The sequence below is a fragment of the Chlorocebus sabaeus genome, chromosome 16 (genome assembly GCF_047675955.1).
Source record: "Chlorocebus sabaeus isolate Y175 chromosome 16, mChlSab1.0.hap1, whole genome shotgun sequence".
NCBI classification, from domain to species: domain Eukaryota; kingdom Metazoa; phylum Chordata; class Mammalia; order Primates; family Cercopithecidae; genus Chlorocebus; species Chlorocebus sabaeus.
Window position 1 is genome coordinate 65,008,617 of NC_132919.1, and position 19,862 is coordinate 65,028,478.

Genomic DNA, 19,862 nt, shown 5'->3' on the forward strand with positions numbered 1-19,862 from the left:
TGGGAAGCAGAGGTTGCAGCGAGCCGGGATCGCGCCACTGCACTCCAGCCCGGGCAACAGAGTGAGACTCCGTCTCAAAAACTAAAACTAAAAATAATACACACACACATATACACATACACCTCTTTATTTCTTCAGTGAGACCTGAAGATATATATCCATAATTTGAGAACAGGATGGGCCGGGCTCGGTGGTTCATGTCTGTAATCCCAGCACTTTGGGAGGCTGAAGCAGGTGGATCACCTGAGGTCAGGAGTTTGAGACCAGCCTGACCAACATGGAGAAACCCTGTCTCTACTAAAAATACAACATTAGCCGGGTGCATGCCTGTAATCCCCGCCATTGCACTCCAGTCTGGGCAACAAGATTGAAACTCCATCTAAAAAAAAAGAAGAACAGGATGCTATAAAAAATGAACAATAAGAAAACAAGAAAAACTATCGTAAATTAGAAATATGATAGCCAAGGCTGGGTGTGGTGGCTCACACCTGTAATCTCAGCACCTTCGGAGGCTGAGACGTGTGGATCATTTGAGGCCAGGAGTTCGAGACCAGCCTGGCCAATATGGTGAAACCCTGTCTCTACTGAAAATACAAAAATAAGCCGTGTATGGTGGCCCATGCCTGTAATCCCAGCTACTCAGGAGGCTGAGGCAGGAGAATTACTTGAACCCAGGAGGCGGAGGTTGTGGTGAGCTGAGATCAAGCCACTGCATTCCAACCTGGGTGACAGAGTGAGAACCTGTCTAAAAAAAAAAAAAAAAAGCCAAAATTTAAAATTCAATAGAAAATTTGAAGGTTGAAGAAATCTCCTAGAATGTAGTATTTAAATTATTTCTTTTTCTTTTGAGACAAGGTCTTGCTCTGTCTCCCAAGCCACTGTGCCGTGGCACCATTCTGGCTCACTGCAAGCCTCGAACTCCTAGCCTCAAGCAATTCTCATATCTCAACCTCCCAAAGTGCTGGATTACAGGCATGAGCCACTGCAGCTGGCCAGAATGTAGAATTTAAAAGGTGTTGAAAAATAGAAAAAATAAGAAAATTGGAGGATTGAGGCTAGTTGAAGGCAGAGGCAGGAGAATAGCCTGAGCCCGGGAGCTTGAGTATAGTCTGGGAAACACAGAAACCCCATCTCTACAAAAAAAAAAAAATTTTTTTTTCAAGAGAGAGTCTTGCTCTGTCACCCAGGCTGGAGTGCAGTGGCATGATCTTGGCTCATTGCAACCTCTACCTCCCGGGTTCAAGCAATTCTCTTGCCTCAGCCTCCCATGTAGCTGAGATTATAGGTGTGTGCCACCACACCTGGCTAATTTTTGTATTTTTTTTGTATTTTTTTTTTTTTTTGAGACGGAGTCTCGCTGTGTCTCCCAGACAGGAGTGCAGTGGCACGATCTTGACTCACTGCAAGCTTTACCTCCCGGGTTCACGCCATTCTCCTGCCTCAGCCTCCCAAGTAGCTGGGACTACAGGCGCCCGCCACCACGCCCGGCTAATTTTTTTGTATTTTTAGTAGAGACAGGGTTTCACCAGGTTAGCCAGGGTGGTCTCGATCTCCTGACCTCGTGATCCACCCGCCCTGGCCTCCCAAAGTGCTGGGATTACAGGCATGAGCCAACACGCCTGGCCTAATTTTTCTATTTTTAGTAGAGACAGAGTTGGGGGGTGTTGGGGGAGATGGGGCATGGCAGGGAGGGGGCAGCAGGTTTCACCACGTTGGCCAGGCTGGTGTTGAACTCCTGGCTTCAGGTGATCTGCCCGCCTCAGCCTCCCAAAGTGGGATTACAGATGTGAGCTGCCGCGCCCAGCCTTTTTTTTTTTTTTTTTTTTGAGACAGTGTTGCTGTGTTGCCCAGGCTGGAGTACAGTGGCACAATCTCGGCTCACTGCAACCTCTGCCTCCTGGGTTCCAGCGATTGTCGTGCCTCAAACCCCCAAGTAGCTGGGATTACAGGTGCACACCATCATGCCTGGCTAATTGTATTTTTAGTAGAGATGGGGTTTCACCATGTTGGCCAGGCTCCTCTCAAACTTTGGGCCTCAAGCGATCCAGCTGCCTCAGCCTCCCACAGTGCTGAGATTACAGGCCTGAGCCACTGCACCAAGCTCCAGCTCCAGATTGTGAGTTTCAGAGCCAGGCTAGGATTCAGACTCAGATCTGTGAGATTTCTGCTGCTTAGGCTGTTAATCAGTGACTCGTGGTCTTTTTTCTTTTAGACAGAGTTTTACTCTCATTGCCCAGGCTGGAGGGCAATGGCTTGATCTCGGCTCATTGCAACCTCTGCCTCTCAAGGTCAAGTGATTCTCCTGCCTCAGCCTCCCAAGTAGCTGGGATTACAGGCACCCGCCACCATGCCCGGCTAATTTTTGTATTTTTAGTAGAGACAGGGTTTCACCATGTTGGTCAGGCTGGTCTCAAACTCCTGACCTCGTGATCCGCCCACCTCGGCCTCCCAAAGTGCTGGCATTACAAGCGTGAGCCACTGCACCCAGCCTGACTCGTGGTCATCTTTTGAGATTATTTCTGATATCCCATAGACATTTCAAAAGCAAAATGCCAAAAACTACACTTGCCTCTCAAACCTTCATTCTCTCGGTGTGATAGGCACTCTCCTTCCCATCTTCCTTTGCTTCTGTGGGTCACTCAAAGCTGAAGACCTGCAAGTCATCTCAGGATCCTATCCTGTATCCCATCAGCAGTCATCACAGCCTCTCAATTCTGGCTCCTAAATACCCCTTGGATTTGGCCTCTCCTCCCCGTTCCCCACAGGCATTGTTTCATTTCAGGACTTTATGGTTTCTTGCCTGGGTTTCTGCAGCAGCCTCCTAACTGCTCTCCTGACTCCAGTCTTGCCCTCTCTGTTCCATTTTTCATACTGCACACAGGGTGATTTTTCTAAAATGTAAATGTGACCATATCTCTTTCGGGCTTAAAACCCCTCAAAGGTTCTTCACCCACTCAAGGGTGCAGCACACACCTCCCAGCACAGCTCTGCAAGTTGACCCCGCCCTTCTTCTCCATCAGTGGTTCTCAGAGTGTGGCCCTCTGAGCAGCAGCACTCTGACCCACTACATCAAGATCTCTAGGCATGGAGCTTTCGAGACCGTGTAAACAAGGCCAGTTTTTTTTTTGTTTTGTTTTGCTTTTTGTTTTTTTTTTTTGAGACAGTGTCTTGCTGTGTCACCCAGGCTGGAGCACAGTGGCTTGATCTTGGCTTACTCAATCTCCACCTTCCAGGTTCAAGTGATTCTCCCGCCTCAGCCTCCTGAGCAACTGGGACTATAGGTGTGCACCACCACACCCAGCTAATTTTTGCATTTTTAGTAGAAACGGGGTTTCACCACATTAGCCAGGCTAGTTTCGAACTCCTGACCTCAAGTGATCCACCCGCCTCGGCCTCCCAAAGTGCTTGGATTACAGGCGTGAGCCACCATGCCCAGCCATCAAGGCCAGTTTTTATGCACATTTAAGTTTGAGAATCATGTTGCAGTTAATCTCATCTGGTTTCCTTTCTTGAACTCCATGCTTTAGCCTCAGTGAACCATCAGTTTCTGGAAAGTGGTATATTATCCCTCACCTTCTAGAATTTGTACATGCTATTCTCTGTCCTTATCCCATGGCAATGGCTTTGTCTGCTTTTGTCCATATTCCCCACCTCTGTGGAAACTGGAAGGCAGGGGCACCACCTTAATCATTTTTACAACTTTAGGGTCTTGGACCTGACATACAGTAGGTGCTCAATAACTATTTTATTTCTCTCTCTCTCTCTTTTTTGTTTTTTTTAGAGACAGGGTCTCAGTCTGTCACCCAGGCTGGAGTGCAGTGGCTCAATCATGGCTCACTTCCCCTTCAACCTCCTGGGCTCAAGCAATCCTCCTGCCTCAGCCTACCAAGTAGCTGAGACTACAGGCACTCACCATCATGGCCAGCTAATTTTTAATTTTTTGTAGAGATGGGGTCTTGTTATGTTGCCCCAGCTGGTCTCCAAATATTGGCCTTAAGTGATCCTTCCACCTCAACCGCCCAAAGTGCTGGGATTACAGGCATGAGCCAGTGAGCCTGGACATTCAATAGCTATTTTCTTAATGAACACTGAGGTTAAGATGAGCAGAAACCTAACTGCTAAAAGCAGGCAACATTCAGCTACCAGGATTTATGAGGGAGAACACAGTAACCTGTGCGATTACTTAGGAATACCTAAAGTCAATGCACATTTATTTTCATTTTACTCCATCCCCACTGGTGATCTCTGTCCAGTAATCTAACTAAATTGATGACAGTGGCAATGAAAGGAAATCATAGATACGTATTATTGTAAAGGAAAAGAAATGCAAATGAATGGGTATGGGGACAGTCTGTACGATTCAAGATCTCATCTCTTCATATATATATTATGTAATATATATTTATATATATATTTATATATATATATATTTTTTTTTCAAGAGAGGATCTTACTCTGTCACCCAGGGTGGAGTGCAGTGGCATAATCTCATCTCACTGCAACCTCCATCTCCCAGGTTCAAGTGATCCCCCCACCTCAGCCTGTCAAGTAGCTGGGACTACAGGCACGTGCCACCACGCCTAGCTAATTTTTGTATTTTTGGTAGAGATGGGGTTTCGCCATGTTGGTCAGGTTGGTCTCGAACTGCTGACCTCAAGTGATCTGCCTGCCTCAGCCTCCCAAAGTGCTGGGATTACAGGCATGAGCCGCCATGCCCTGCCTCTTACATTTTAATCCAGAAGGGCAGAATCCTAAAGGCTGAACAATGACACCATTAGCCAATGTTTACTGGGCACGTACTATATGCAAGACTCCCCCTATGTTAACCTTTACAGCAACCCTGGGAGGGAGGTATTATTATTGAGAGAACTGAGAGACAGAGTCATTAAATATTTGTCCAAGATCCTACAGCTGCAACATGGTAAATCCACTGCTATTGGAATTTCCTGTTAAGTGAGTTCCATGGCTGCAAACTGCATCCCCACCCCTGCTGCTCATAGATTGGTCACAATGTGGCTCATAGTCATAGGCACAGGTGAATGGATCAACTATTATTTTTGATAATGATTCTGGGGTATCATCTTTGACTCAGAAACACAAACTGTTATTATTATCTATGCAGTTTACAGCCCTCTGCTCTACCAGCGAGCTATCGAAGAGTGCACAAACTGTTATTATATGACAAGATTTGTTGTTGTTGTTGTTGTTGAGACAGGGTCTTATTCTGTGGCCCAGGCTGAAGTAACGTGACTCAATGGTGGCTCACTGCAGTCTTGAAATCCTGGGGTCAAGTGATCCTCCTACCTCAGCCTCCCAAGTAGCTGAAACTACAGGCATGCACCACCATGCCTGGCTGATTTTTGTATTTTTTTGTAGAGATGGGGTTTCGCCATGTTGCCAGGTTGATCTGCAACTCCTAGGCTCAAGCAGTCTGCCCACTTCACCCTCCCAAAGTGCTGGGATTTCAGGCTTGAGCCACCGTGCCCAGCCCACAAAATCTAAATGCTACTGTTGAAGCAAGAAAACTTGAAGACAGAATTTGCCCTCCTAATATAAGCCCATGGTAACCTGAACCTCCATCACCCTAACTCTCATCACAGTGTATTGTAATTACTTGTTGAAGATGAAATTTGATTTTCCTTTTTGATGTTAATTCTCCAGCACAGTACCTGGTATGTGGAAGGCACTCAAACTAGGGCCAACCTGGGGCTAGCTGCCTGGGACTAGTGCAAGCTCCTGAAATTCACCTGGTCAAGGGACACATGTTCACAGGTTCTCCTGGGGTTGTGTCACCAAAAAAAAAAAAAAAATCTTTGCAACAACACTAAGGGGTAGGAACTATTTTTTTGCCCCATTTTACAGATATGAAATACGGGACTGTGTTGAAGGTGTTTTCTGGGGTCGATTTAAATGGAATTAATACACTCAGAAAAAATATTTTTTTTTTTTTTTTGAGACTGAGTCTCGCTCTGTCGCCCAGGCTGGAGTGCAGTGGCTGGATCTCAGCTCACTACAAGCTCCGCCCCCCGGGTTTACGCCATTCTCCTGCCTCAGCCTCCTGAGTAGCTGGGACTACAGGCGCCCACCACCGCGCCCGGCTAATTTTTTGGATTTTTTTTTTTAGTAGAGACGGGGTTTCACCGTGTTAGCCAGGATGGTCCGGACCTCCTGACCTCGTGATCCGCCCGTCTCGGCCTCCCAAAGTGCTGGGATTACAGGCTTGAGCCACTGCGCCTGGCGAGAAAAAAGATTCTTAATTGATAAAGGTTTTCTTTTCTTTTTTTTTTTTTTTGAGACAGAGTCTTGCTCTGTCACCCAGGCTGGAGTGCAATGGCAGGTTCTCCACTCACTGCAACCTCCGCCTCCCGGGTTCAAGCGATTCTTCTGCCTCAGCCTCCGGAGCAGCTGGGATTACAGGTGTGCCCCACCATGCCTGGCTAATTTTTTAGTAGAGACGGGGTTTCTCCATGTTGGTCATGCTGGTCTTGAACTCCTGACCTCGTGATCCGCCCGCCTTGGCCTCTTAAAGTGCTAGGATTATAGGAGTGAGCCATCCTGCCCAGCCAAAGGTTTTCTTTTTATAATTTGTTTCCCTTCTTGGGAATCAATGATACTCCATCCTGGGCTTCTTTTCCTCATCATCTTAGATCTTCAATATACCTCAACCTTTCTCTTTTTTTTTTTTTTTTGGAGACAGTCTCACTCCATCACCCAGGCTGGAGGGCAGTGGTGCAGTCTCGACTCACTGCAACCTTCACCTCCTGGGCTCAAGCGATTCTTGTGCCTCAGCCTCCCTGGTAGCTGAGATTACAGTAGCCAGCCCCCAGGCCTGGCTAATTTTTAATTTTGTTGTAGAGACAGAGTTTTGCCATGTTGCGCAGGCTGGTCTCGAACTCCTGGCCTCAAGTGATCCGCCTGCCTCAGCCTGCCAAAGTGGTGGGATTACAGGCATAAGCCCGTCCTTTTCTGTTTTTTTCTTTGAAGAAAGACAAGATGTACGTATCTTCCTTCCAATTCTCACTCATGTTCCCTTGTTTTTTGTGGCCCAGGAATGTCAGACACGTGTAGGCAGGATTGAGAAGTGGAGTGTTTGGAGTTTGCTGAAGGGAAGAGAGAGAGAGGGATGAGGGGTAAAAGTAGAGTCACAGCCCATGTGCGGAGGATGGGAAGGATGATTTCTTCAGGGCAGAGTTTCTTTTTTCTTTCTTCTTTTTTTTCTTTAATTTTTAAAATTCTCTCCTTCCCCGCTTTTTGTTGTTGTTGTTGTTTATTTAGGTCTCCCCCTGTCACCCACACTAGAGCACAGTGCTGCAATCATAGCTCACTACAGCCTCGAATTCCGAGGCTCAAACCATCTTTCTGCCGCAGCCTAGGATAGGGTTCTTTAACCTGTGGTCCACAGACTAGGAAACCTATGAACTTGGAATAGAAAAAATAACCTGCCTTTATTTTTGTGAAAGTTCAACAGGAAATTGACATTTCCTTCATTTATGAATGGAAACAACAAACCACAGTAGTAACAGCAGTACCTGTGACATTGTCATGAATAGAAATCACAGGTATTTTGTTTTTGTTTTTCTTTTTTTGAGATAGAGTCTCGATCTGTCCCCCAGGCTGGAGTGCAGTGGTGCCATCTCGGCTCATTGCAAGCTCCGCCTCCCGGGTTCAGGCCATTCTCCTGCCCCAGCCTCCTCGGGTAGCTGGGACTACAGGCGCCCACCAACACACCTGGCTAATTTTTTGTATTTTTAGTAGAGACGGGGTTTCACTGTGTTAGCCAGGATGGTCTCCATCTCATGACCTCGTGATCCACCCTCCTCGGCCTCCCAAAGTGCTGGGATTACAGGAGTGAGCCACCGTGCCCAGCCCATCACAGGTATTTTCATATACTACAGTTGATCACTTCTCAGCCTATTGTCTAAGATCAATGCACATTATAGTTGTTGCAGGCATCATAAAATAATACTTATGCTTATTTATGACCTCAGAATTATGGTGGTCATTAGGCCTGCCATTAGATTATCTAATACATTAATAAAAAGTATATATATCGCTATATTACACTTATAAAAATATTTTGAAAACCATATTTTAGTATAGTTGGTTTTCTTTCAATTTCTGTGTATGTTTCTTATATTTCTTTTTTTTCTTTCTTTTTTTTTTTTTGAGTTGGAGTCTCGCTCTGTGCTCCAGGCTGGAGTGCAGTGGCCTGATCTCAGCTCACTGGAACCTCTGACTCCCTTGTTCAAGCAATTCTCTTGCTTCAGCCTCCAGAGTAGCTGGGATTACAGACATGCACCACCATGCCTGTGGTTTCACCATGTTGGCCAGGATGGTCTTGATCTCCTGACCTTGTGATCTGCCTGCCTTGGCCTCCCAAAATGCTGGGATTACAGGCGTGAGCCACCATGCCCGGCCTTGGCTTTCATTCTTGTTGTCCCATGGTTACCAGAGCCTAAAGAGGTAAGACCTATGAGGCTCTCATAGTTTTTATTTTTTGTTTTTTTGAAACAGGGTCTCGCTCTGTTGTCCAGGCTGGAGGGCAGTGGCGCGATCTTGGCTCACTGCAGCCTCCACCTCCCAGTTCAAGCAATTCTCCCACTTCAGCCTTCCCAGTAGCTGGGGTTACAGAGGTGTGCCACTACACTTGGCTAATTTTTTTTGCATTTCTATTAGAGATGGGGTTTCACCATGCTGCCCAGGCTGGTCTGGAACTCCTGACCTCAGGTGATCCACCTGCCTTGGCCTCCCAAAGTGCTGTGATTACAAACATGAGCCACCGCGCCCGTCCTCTCTCATAGTTTTATTGTTCTATTTTCCACAGACCCTTCCTTCCTTAATTTTCATGCCTCTTTAGTATTCTGTTTCTTTTACCTCACTGACCTTCTTTTTCATTCTCCTACCTTTTACTGTGGGTGTCTTATTACCCTGCTTAGGGAGTTTATCCTTTAGCATGTCACAGACCACTATCTTCAGGCAGAGGACCCCATATAATCTCTAGTCCTGATTGTCTACCCTCTCTCAAGTTCTGTAACTTCAGTTGCCTCTAGGGCACCTTTACTGGGTTTTACTAAACCCTGTTACCTGGAACTGAATATATTAAAAGCTAAGATTCCTCCCCAAATCTGCATGTTGTGCCAATTTTCCTGGCCAACTATCTTATCTGTCCCCTGGTTTTGGGACCTTATTTAAACCTTTAAATCAATTTTTTAAAAATTGGAATCTTGATGAATGGTGCAAAAATCAATGGATACAAAGGATACGCCGAGATATGTAAGTCTTCCGCCCACTGGTTCCCTAGGCACTCAGTTCCCCTCCCAGGAGGTAACCACTGTTGCCAGCTCTTAAGAGTGATTTTTGATTTCTTCTTCTGCCAGCTCTATCTCAAGTCCTTCCCTGCTGTGAGATGTGTGCCCTTTCCTTTCCAGGCCCTAGTGAACTGATATCTGGTTGAATTTATATATAAATATTTATATGTGTATATTTTCTATACATATATAACATCTCTCCCTATGGCCTTCCGGCCTGGAGTTTTCATCACGTCGCTTCCTGGATGAAGGAACCTCGAGGGGTGAGGGGCAGGGGTTGGGGGTGATGGAGAAGAGAACCTAAAGGGGACTTAGGTAGGTGGTTCAGAGTGGCCAACTGGCGTGACGCTCTGGCAGGATTCCTATTCCTATTCCTCCCACTTCAGGCCCGCTTCTAGTCTTCTCATCCAAAAGCCTCTCGTTTCCAAGGGCCGAGACAGAGACAGAGACAGCGAGATACACAGAGACAGAGACGCCGAGGCACCAGCATCCCTCTCCCCCTTCTGTCCCGCCCCAGCTCTCTGACGGACACTACCGCTCAGCCAATGGCGCTCACGATATGCCCCTGAAGGGCCAATGAACGCCAGAGGAGGGCGGAAGATTCCCCGCCCCCACTTCTAGGCTTGGTTGAACCGTGCAGGTAGGTCCGGGGCTGGGGGAGCTGTCTTTGGCACTGGTGCCCCAGGGGGTGGGGGCACGAGTGGACAGGGGTGATGGTGAGGTAGAGGCGGCGGCCCCGACACGACGAGCTCGAGGGAGCGGCCCGGCTGGGAGGCGGGGGGCCGCGGGGCCCGGGGAGCGGGCGCCGCCGAGGGCCCTGGAAGCGGCGGGGCTCGGGGAGAGGGACGCGTGTGTGGGGCACGGGGACCCCCGCCCAGCGCCCACTCGTAGGCCTGGGCCGCAGGCTGCCGACCGAGTGGCCGGGGGGCCTGGCTGCCCCGGGGGCGGGCCGGGGCCGCGGCCGGGGGCGCGGAGCGGAGCTCGGGGCGCCAGGCCGAGCCGAGGTGGGACGGACCGACGCGGAGAGGAAGGGAAGCCGCATCCCGCGGGCCGCCCCTCCTGAAGCGAGCCGGGCAACAGCCGCGGGCGCCCCTGCCCTGAGCCCACCCCGCGCTCTCCCCTCCCTAACAATGGGAATGGGGCAGAAGGAGGCGCCCCACTGCGGAGGGGTGAGGGGTAGGTTTGGGACTGGGGTCCGCGGTGGGGGGAGGTGCGATCTCGGGCTCTCGCCTCTCCGCTCCCTCTGGCTCTGGAGTTGGGGGCCCCGGTGGGGCTTTGAAGCCTGCCTGAGACTTGGGTCAGGAGTCAAACTGCCGCCCCCCGCTCCTCCCCCAAAATCCGGTGAGCGGTGAGGAAAGTGATGCCAAGTCTTCGAAGCCTCAGTGACAAACACATAGCAAGAACACATCCACTCCAGAGGTGTTTATTTTTTATTTTTATTTAAATAAGGGTACTTTTCGACATTTGTTTTTAACGAAGTGGGTGCTGTTATTTTTGTCCCTACGCGGGCAAGCCTCCATTTTAAGCGAAGCAGTAACTGGTTAAGCTGGAATTGTATTCAGGCCCAGGACTTGAACGAGGATCCTACTAGAGGTCATTTAGTCCATCCTCCAGCCTCCGGGCAAATTTACCTTCCTCCCACCCTCAGAATTAAGTTGCTCGGTCTGCTTTTAACGATCTCTGGGGAAGAAGGGTATTTTATTTGTTTCTAGTACTTCAGTCAAGAATAGGTTTTACTTTTCATGTGGAATTGACTCTGAAACTTAAGCATAATCTTGGGACAGTCGGGATGATTAGAGAGGTTTTACCTTACTAAATATAATTAAATGTAGCAAGGGTCTTTTTTTACATGGTTAGTTAACAAATCACGTTTAGTGTTTATGAGGTACCCTGGAAACTTTATTCTCTCTGGGATTTTGGCTGTTTGATAAGCAATTTTACATTATCTAAAATAAGTGTTACATATTTATTTCTCTTTTTATATAACGTATGTTTCTACACATATATACGGAGACACACACACATTTGCCGTTTTCTAAAGGGGACTGTATTTTCTATACTTTTTTAGTGCGATGAGGCAAATAGTACTTCAAAATCCCTGCCCAGGTAGCTTAAACTATTTGCATTTTCTTGATTATTTTTTAGTCTAAATGAAAATCCTCTCTTTCAGATACCTTATCGAAACAAAAGATTTTCCTACCTGCTCATACTTGGTAACCGAGGGAATTACTAAGACTTCTTGCTCATTTCTGAGTATTGTCTTTATATCCTGACACTATGAATGCTATTTGGATGCCTCTTAAGGTAAGATGTGTTATTTTTTCATTACCAGCCTCATTTTATTCATTTTTCTTTAGAACTTTGTAATGCTTGTAATTCTTGAATTTGCTATTCTTCAGTTCCTTTACCTGCCATTTCTCTTGCCTCTTGTGTTTGCTTCCTAGGATTGATTGGCTATACCTTACTTTGCATTGCTACTGTTCTTTGATTATCGGTGTGAACGTTTTAATGAAGTTCTCAAATTAACTTCCATTATAATGAAAGGCAGTGATCTTTTTAACTTTAAATTATGGCAACTTACATAGTTATAAAATTCTGTTCCAATTTTAGGATAGGTTGGCAATTCAGACATCTAGGTCCACTTTTTTTTTTTTTTTTTTTTTTTTTTTTTGAGACGGAGTCTCGCTCTGCCGCCCAGGCTGGAGTGCAGTGGCCGGATCTCAGCTCACTGCAAGCTCCGCCTCCCGGGTTCACGCCATTCTCCTGCCTCAGCCTCCCGAGTAGCTGGGACTACAGGCGCCCGCCACCTCGCCCGGCTAGTTTTTTGTATTTTTTTAGTAGAGACGGGGTTTCACCATGTTAGCCAGGATGGTCTCGATCTCCTGACCTCGTGATCCGCCCGTCTCGGCCTCCCAAAGTGCTGGGATTACAGGCTTGAGCCACCGCGCCCGGCCTAGGTCCACTTTTCAAACAGGTACTTTAGAGTCACAGGTACTAGGGTGTGTCCCAGTCTTGCAAATCAGTAGCTGATTCATGTGTTACAAAAGATGTGTCATTAACCATTTGTTTACTCTGAAACTGCATAGAGTATATTAGAACATTCTGAGACCTGCTGGTTTACACGTATGACTTTTTCAGAGTCCTCCTGCTGCACCCCAGTCCTTTGCGTGACATTTCACACTATTTTTCTCAACAGGTAGCACTTATGCCAAGTTTATTTCACAGGGTAAACCTCATTTGGACAGTGTGGACAGATGACCTTTAGATGAAAAAGCTCCCATTGATGTGGTGGTTCTCCAGTCTCTTTGGCTTCTCTCATCTCTTATACATAGATGGCCAAAGAACCCTCCATTAGGACTAGGCAAAGGGCAGAGCTTAAGACTGAAATGGGTGGCTTCTTTGATTTTCTCGTGACTAAAAATACATTTAAAAAAATTAAATATTTTTAAATTTTACAAACAAAAAACAAAAAAGACATAGGAGGGGATGGGAGGAAAGACAGAGAAGGATAAGCAGTCTTGGAAACACTCCACCAGCTTCGCCTTCCTTCAGAGTTGGATACTAGCTTAGTTAAGATTGTTGTGTGCTAATCTGTTCTGTGGACTTCCAGATTAATGCAGAGGAGAAATCGGACAATAATGCAGTCTGTGTAACCTAAATAACTGGACTTGTGGGAAATCTTAGGTCATGTAGACTGAGTTCTCATCTTCATTTATGTTTCAGCTGCTATTGCTGGATAATGAGTGCTTATATTAATATACAGGAAGCCAAAGTGACACAGTTTTTCCAGCATTCTCCCTGTAGAGTTGGAGGGGTTGCATGGGGAATGCAACCAGAAGTTCTGAACCCGTCAAGAATCGGAGGACCTGTGTAAGAGTGTTTCGACTTAGCAAGTGTTGAGCACCAGGACCTGCTGGCCTCTGTCCTTTTTAGGAAGCAGGCAAGGGGATTGAGATCAATATATTGGATTTCATTTTATAGTTTCCTAGGTTTTAACGAATGTATTTGGTACACAAAGCCCTACTTTTAAAGATATTTCCAATGTTTAAGGTTTTACCTCTAAATGTCTCTGAACCTGGGTTACAATACAGTAACCTCAGAAGTTCTACCAGAGGTCTCTGGCATGGCGGGAATAGAGAAAGGAAATCAGCTCCATGCTGTGAGTTACCACCTGTTAGTACTTGAGAATGTAATTATGTGGCTGCCTTAGTTTTGTGTTCCTTACCAATCCTTTGCTCAGTGCGAAACATCTTCTAAGTGTAAACCAATTTTTTGGGGGTAATGTTTTCTTATTTTTATTATTTAGAAACTTTAAAAATTACAGTGTTTGTCTGGTCAGAAAAAAAGGTACTTTTTGCGGGGAGGATAGCATTGAGTTTGTGGGCTGGAAAATAAAAGCGGGGAGAGAGAACTTTACTCTTTTTCATTGGTGAATATCCTTAAAACATTTCTAAGATGTAGTTTCAGATTGGAGCTACTTAATTTAAGTAAAAAGAAATGATAGGGCCGGGCGCGGTGGCTCAAGCCTGTAATCCCAGCACTTTGGGAGGCCGAGACGGGCGGATCACAAGGTCAGGAGATCAAGACCATCCTGGCTAACACGGTGAAACCCCGTCTCTACTAAAAAATACAAAAACCTAGCCGGGCGAGGTGGCGGGCGCCTGTAGTCCCAGCTACTCCGGAGGCTGAGGCAGGAGAATGGCGGGAACCCGGGAGGCGGAGCTTGCAGTGAGCTGAGATCCGGCCACTGCACTCCAGCCTGGGTGACAAAGCGAGACTCTGTCTCAACAACAACAACAACAACAACAAAAAAGAAATGATAGGTTAATTAAAGTGCATATTTTGGAGCCCAAATGTTAATTTTATATAGCTCTTATATTTTGTTTCCAATTATCTTTTTTTTTTTTTTTTTTTTTTTGAGACGGAGTCTCGCTCTGTCGCCCAGGCTGGAGTGCAGTGGCGCAATCTCGGCTCACTGCAAGCTCCGCCTCCCGGGTTCACGCCATTCTCCTGCCTCAGCCTCCCGAGTAGCTGGGACTACAGGCGCCCGCCACTGCGCCCGGCTAATTTTTTCTATTTTTAGTAGAGACGGGGTTTCACCGTGTTAGCCAGGATGGTCTCGATCTCCTGACCTTGTGATCCGCCCGCCTCGGCCTCCCAAAGTGCTGGGATTACAGGCGTGAGCCACCGCGCCCGGCCTCCAATTATCTTATTGTAGAATGAACTCTGTCATTCTGTCAGGCATTGCTTAAATGTTAGACTGAGTATATGCTTGTTTCCATGCGTATAGAAAATAGCGTCATACTTACTCACTCTTCACAAACCAAAATGCGAGAGGAGGCAAGTAACAAGGAAGAATAACTCCAGACCAAAACTCTTCAATTTAAGGCACTCTCGTTAATTAGAAGTTCTCATGGAAATTATTATTTATCCCTTTTTCTCTGTGTTGGGGGTCTGTACCTTTTTAAAGCCTGAATATTTCTAGCCACGGCTAAGCAATGTCAGTGATGTTGCTAGGTCTAGTTGTCAGGGTTAGGGGCTAAGGAGTGGGTGAGATGGGAGAGGTATAGGGAAAGGAAGGAGAATTGAGTGAGTTGGAGAAAAAAGTGAAATGAAAATGAGGAGGAGAGAAAAGATACAGGGTCTTTAGTGTGTGGCATGGAGCCATCATCAGTTGTCTCAGGTAGTTCTTAGGGGCTGCTGGGTGCCTTGTGTGCTAGACTGAACTATGGTGAAATTACGTAAAAACTGTTCTTGACAAGCAAAACGAGAGAATTAAGACATAATTTAATATGATATGGAAAGATCTGCAAGGCAGACAGTTAAGTGATAAAAGCAAGATGCAGAACAGTATGTATGATTTGATACACTTTGTGTTTTTTAGGGAAAAAAAAACAGGAGAAAAAGATAATTTGCATTGGTGTATATATGCAAAAAAAAAAAAAAAAAAAAAAACTTTAAGGCTGGGTGTGGTGGCTCACAAGTGTAATCCCAGGACTTTGGGAGGCCAAGGCGGGAGGATTGCCTGAGGTCAGGAGTTTGAGACCAGCCTGGCCAATATGGTGAAACCCCATCTCTACTAAAAATACAAAAACTAGCCTGGGTATAGTGGCACACGCCTGTAATCCCAGCTTCTCAGCGGGCTGAGGCAGGAGAATTGCTTGAGCCCAGGAGACGGAGGTTGTCGTGAGCCAAGATCATGCCACTGCACTCCAGCCTGACTGACCGATCAAGACTCTGTCTCAAAAAGCAACAACAACAACAACAACACAAACCTTCAGAAGAATAAATAAGAAAATGGTGGCATTGGTTACCTGTTAGGTCTAGGAATTGTGCAGGTAGAGGAGAGAGTGGGAAGGAGACTTCTCATTGCATTATATCTTTTTACACTTTCTGATGTTTATATCAGATTTTAAAAATTAAATAGAAAATTGAAAAAAAATTTAAAGAACAGCATCTCAGTCCTTCCTTTTCTTCTCTTTCTGTGTCTGGAAGTCAGAGAAATGGCAAGGGTTCTAACTGAGAGAGAATAGTTCTTGAATAGTGGTTGAGAGGATACACATGCAAAAGGTCCCATAATCTAGGACACGTGTTCTCTTGAGATCTTCAAGAATTTTGAATTTAGAGATGTATATTTCTAGTATTGAACTGCAAAGTCGAGCATGAAAAAATTTAACTTGGCCAGGCACAATGGCTCATGCCTGTAATCCTAGCACTTTGGGAGGCTGAATAGGCAGATCGCTGGAGCACACGAGTTTGAGACCAGCCTGGGCAACATGGCAAAACCCCATCTCTACTAAAAATGCAAAAGAAAATTAGCCAGGCATGGTGGTGTGCACCTGTAGTCGCAACTACTTGAGAGGCTGAGGTGGGAGGCCTGGGAGGTGGAGGTTGCAGTGAGCTGCAATTGCGTCCCTGCAGTCCAGCCTGGGCGATAGAGCCAGACCTTGTCTCTTGTCTCATTAAAGAAAAAAGCGCGTGCACACACGCACACTTGCTTTTAAAGTTTTAGTAAAAAATGTTTTCATTGTATATCCCCTTAAGTTAGCAAATAGATATAATCTCAGCATTCTTCCTTTTTTTTTTTTTTTTTTTTTGAGATAGTCTTACTTTGTTGTCGGGTGATCTTGGCTCACTGCAACCTCCACTTCCTGGGTTCAAGTGATTCTTCTGCTTCAGCCTCCCGAGTAGCTGGGATTACAGGTGCCTGTCACCATGGCCAGCTAATTTTTGTTTGTTTTACTTTTTAGTAGAGATGGGGTTTCACCAGTTTGGCCAGGCTGGTCTTGAACTCCTGACCTCAGGTGATCCACCCGCCTCGGCCTCCCAAAGTGCTGGGATTACAGGCATGAGCCACCATGCCTGGCCTAATCTCAGCACTCTTAACTGTGTGACTTTGGGCGATTTTCTTCATCTCTCTGAGATTCAGGTTCCTCCTTCATACTGGAAATAATAACACTTACTTCAGAGGGCTTTTGTATTATATCTGTAAATGACATAGGGCAGTGTTTGGCTTAGTGAATTACTACTGTTCTTATTATAATTACTAATTTTTTTTTTTTTTTTTTTGAGACGGAGTCTTGCTCTGTTGCCCTGGCTGGAGTGCAGTGGTGCAATCTCGGCTCACTGCAACCTCTGTCTCCCAAGTTCAAGCAATTCTCCTGCCTCAGCCTCCTGAGTAGCTGGGATTACAGGCGCATGCCAGCATGCCTGGTTAATTTTTGTATTTTTAGTAGAGACAGGGTTTCACTATATTGGCCAGGCTAGTCTTGAACTCCTGGCCTCAAGTGATCCACCCACCTTGGCCTCCCCAAGTGCTGGGATTACAGGCGTGAGCCACTGTGCCAGCACTTATTATAATTACTATTAATAATAGCTCCTCATAGCCTAGTGGTGAGAGAGAAGGCTCTGGCTATGTGATATTGGGTAAGTTCATTAACCTTTTAGAACCTTGGCGTCAACACTGTTAAAAGGGTTGTTAAAAGGTAATGGGCTGGGCGCGGTAGCTCACGCCTGTAATCCCAGCACTTTGGGAGGCCGAGGCGGGCGGATCACGAGGTCAGGAGATCGAGACCATCCTGGCTAACACGGTGAAACCCCGTCTCTACTAAAAATACAAAAAATTAGCTGGGCATGGTGGCGGGCGCCTGTAGTCCCAGCTACTCCGGAGGCTGAGGCAGGAGAATGGCGTGAACCCGGGAGGTGGAGCTTGCAGTGAGCCGAGATCGCGCCACTGCGCTCCAGCCTGGGTGACAGAGCGAGACTCTGTCTCCAAAAAAAAAAAAAAAAAAGGGTGTAATGATAGTACCTAGATCCTGGAGGGGACTTTATAAGGATTAAATGAGTTTATTGATGTAGAGTGTTTAGAACAGCACCTGGTAGGTAATCAGTAAACTTGAGCTGTGAATTTTCTTCATGACATCTGTTTGCTAAGGCTGCTGCCACAGAATGACATAGGCTGAGTGGCTTCAATAACAGAAATTTATTGTCTCACTGTTCTGGAGGCTAGAAATCTAAGGGCAGAGGCATACTTCCTCTGAAGCAACTGGGGCAGGATCTGTTTCAAGCCTCTCTTCCAGCTTCTGGTGGCAGTATAACTCCAGTCCTTATGTAGAGTTCTCCCTGTGTGTTTTTCTTTTTTCTTTTTTAGACAGAGTCTTGCCCTGTTGCCCAGGCTGGAGTGCAGTGGCATAATAGCAGTTCACTGCAACCTCTGCCTCTCAGGTTCAGGTGATCTCCTTTCTCAGCCTCCTGAGTAGCTGGGATTACAGGCACGTGTCACCATGCTCGGCTAATTTTTTGTATTTTATGTAGAGACAGGGTTTCACCATGTTGCCCAGGCTGGTCTTGAACTCCTGACCTCAGGTGATCTGCCTGCCTCAGCCTCCCAAAGTGCTGGGATTACAGGCATGAACCACACCACTCAGCCTAAATTTTGTATTTTTTGTAGAGATAGGGCTGCACCTTGTTGCCCAGGCTGGTCTCAAACTCCTGACCTTAAGTGATCTGCCCGCCTCAGCCTCCCAAAGTGCTGGGATTACAGGTGTCAGCCACTGTGCCCAGCCTCTCTGTGTGTGTTTCTTTGTGTCCACAATTTCCCCTTTTTTATAAGGACAACAGTCATATTGGGATTATAGTCCTCCCTGATGACCTCATTTTAACTTTATGACCTATTTGAAGATCCTATCTCTTTTTTTTTTTTTTCAGAGTCTCTCTTTGTTGCCCAGGCTGGAGTGCAGTGGTGTGATCTCAGCTCACTGCAACCTCCTCCTCCTAGGTTCAAGTGATTCTTCTGCCTCAGCCTCCCAAGTAGCTGGAGTTACAGGTGCTTGCCACCACGCCTAGCTAATTTTTACATTTTTGGTAGAGACAGGGTTTCACCGCATTGGTCAGGCTGGTCTCGAACTCTTGACCTCAAGTGATCCACCCACCTCGGCCTCTTAAAGTGCTGAGATTACAGGCGTGAGCCACCATACCTGGTCTGAAGATCCTGTCTCTAAGATCGCATTCTGAGGTGCTGAATGTTAGGAGTAGTACATATCTTTTTTTTTTTTTTTGAGACAGGGTCCCCCTTTGTCATACAGGCTGGAGTGCAGTGGCACTTGGATCACTTTAACCTCCAGCCCCCTCACCCCCAGGCTCAAGCAATCCTCCCACCTCAGCTTCCCGAGTAGCTGGGACTACAGGTGCACACCACCACACCTGGCTATTTTTTAATATTTTTAGTAGAGACAGGGTCTTGCCACGTTGCCCAGGCTGATCTCGAACTCCTGAGCTCAAGCAATCCTGTGGCCTTGACCTCCCAAAGTGCTGGGATTATAGGCATGTGCCACTGTGCCCAGCCCCCTGGAGTACTACATATCTCTTTTAGGGAACCCAATTCAGCTCAGAACAGGTGTATATCATTTAACATGGGTACTAGACTCTCGACACCTACACATAGGAAATGAAAATTTTGGTGCAAATTGATAGCATGACTTAAAGAAGTAGATTATTTCTTTAGCTTGTCATTATTTATCTTTAACAAGATTTTTGTTTTATCTTTGAAACTATTTTTTTTTTTTTGAGACGGAGTCTTGCTCTTTTGCCCAGACTGGAGTGCAGTGGCGTGATCTCGGCTCACTGCAACCTCCATCTCCTGGGTTTAAGCTATTCTCCTGCCTCAGTTTCCCCAGTAGCTGGGATTACAGGTGCCTGCTACCATATCTGGCTAATTTTTGTAGTTTTAGTAGAGACGGGCTTCACCATGTTGGCCAGGCTGGTCTCGAACTCCTGACCTCAAGGTGATCCACCCGCCTTGGCCTCCCAAAGTGCGTGAGTCACCGAGCCTGGCCCATATGCTTGGTTTTCTTTGCAGATGTTTTTCTTCTTTTGCTCCTAAAAACATTCGTATTTGCCTTCCCTTGACCCTTTCTCCTCTCACCCTGTGCAATTTCTGAGGAATGCCTTAGATAAACTTGTGCCTCACTTGCCGTCCATATGCTGATGATTTGCAAATGTGTTTTTTTCCAGCTCTAACTAGTTTTCTGATCTCCAGTCCCATATACACAGTTG

General features: G+C 46.4%; 1 protein-coding gene across 9 annotated transcripts in view; it reads left to right on the top strand.

Annotated features, from left to right (window-relative positions):
• The first annotated feature begins 9,908 nt into the window (after positions 1-9,908).
• Positions 9,909-19,862, top strand: part of KANSL1 (KAT8 regulatory NSL complex subunit 1) — a 199,745-nt gene continuing 189,791 nt past the window's right edge. For 7 of the 9 annotated variants that reach the window (XM_008012266.3, XM_008012270.3, XM_073005165.1 and 4 more), the window contains exons 1-2: positions 9,909-9,948; positions 11,479-11,612. The gene's annotated coding sequence lies outside the window, so the exon portion shown is untranslated. Of the gene's footprint in view, positions 9,949-10,326; positions 10,485-10,527; positions 10,728-11,478; positions 11,613-19,862 lie in introns of those variants that run through there. The other 2 variants (XM_008012267.3, XM_008012265.3) reach the window with 2 other exon arrangements.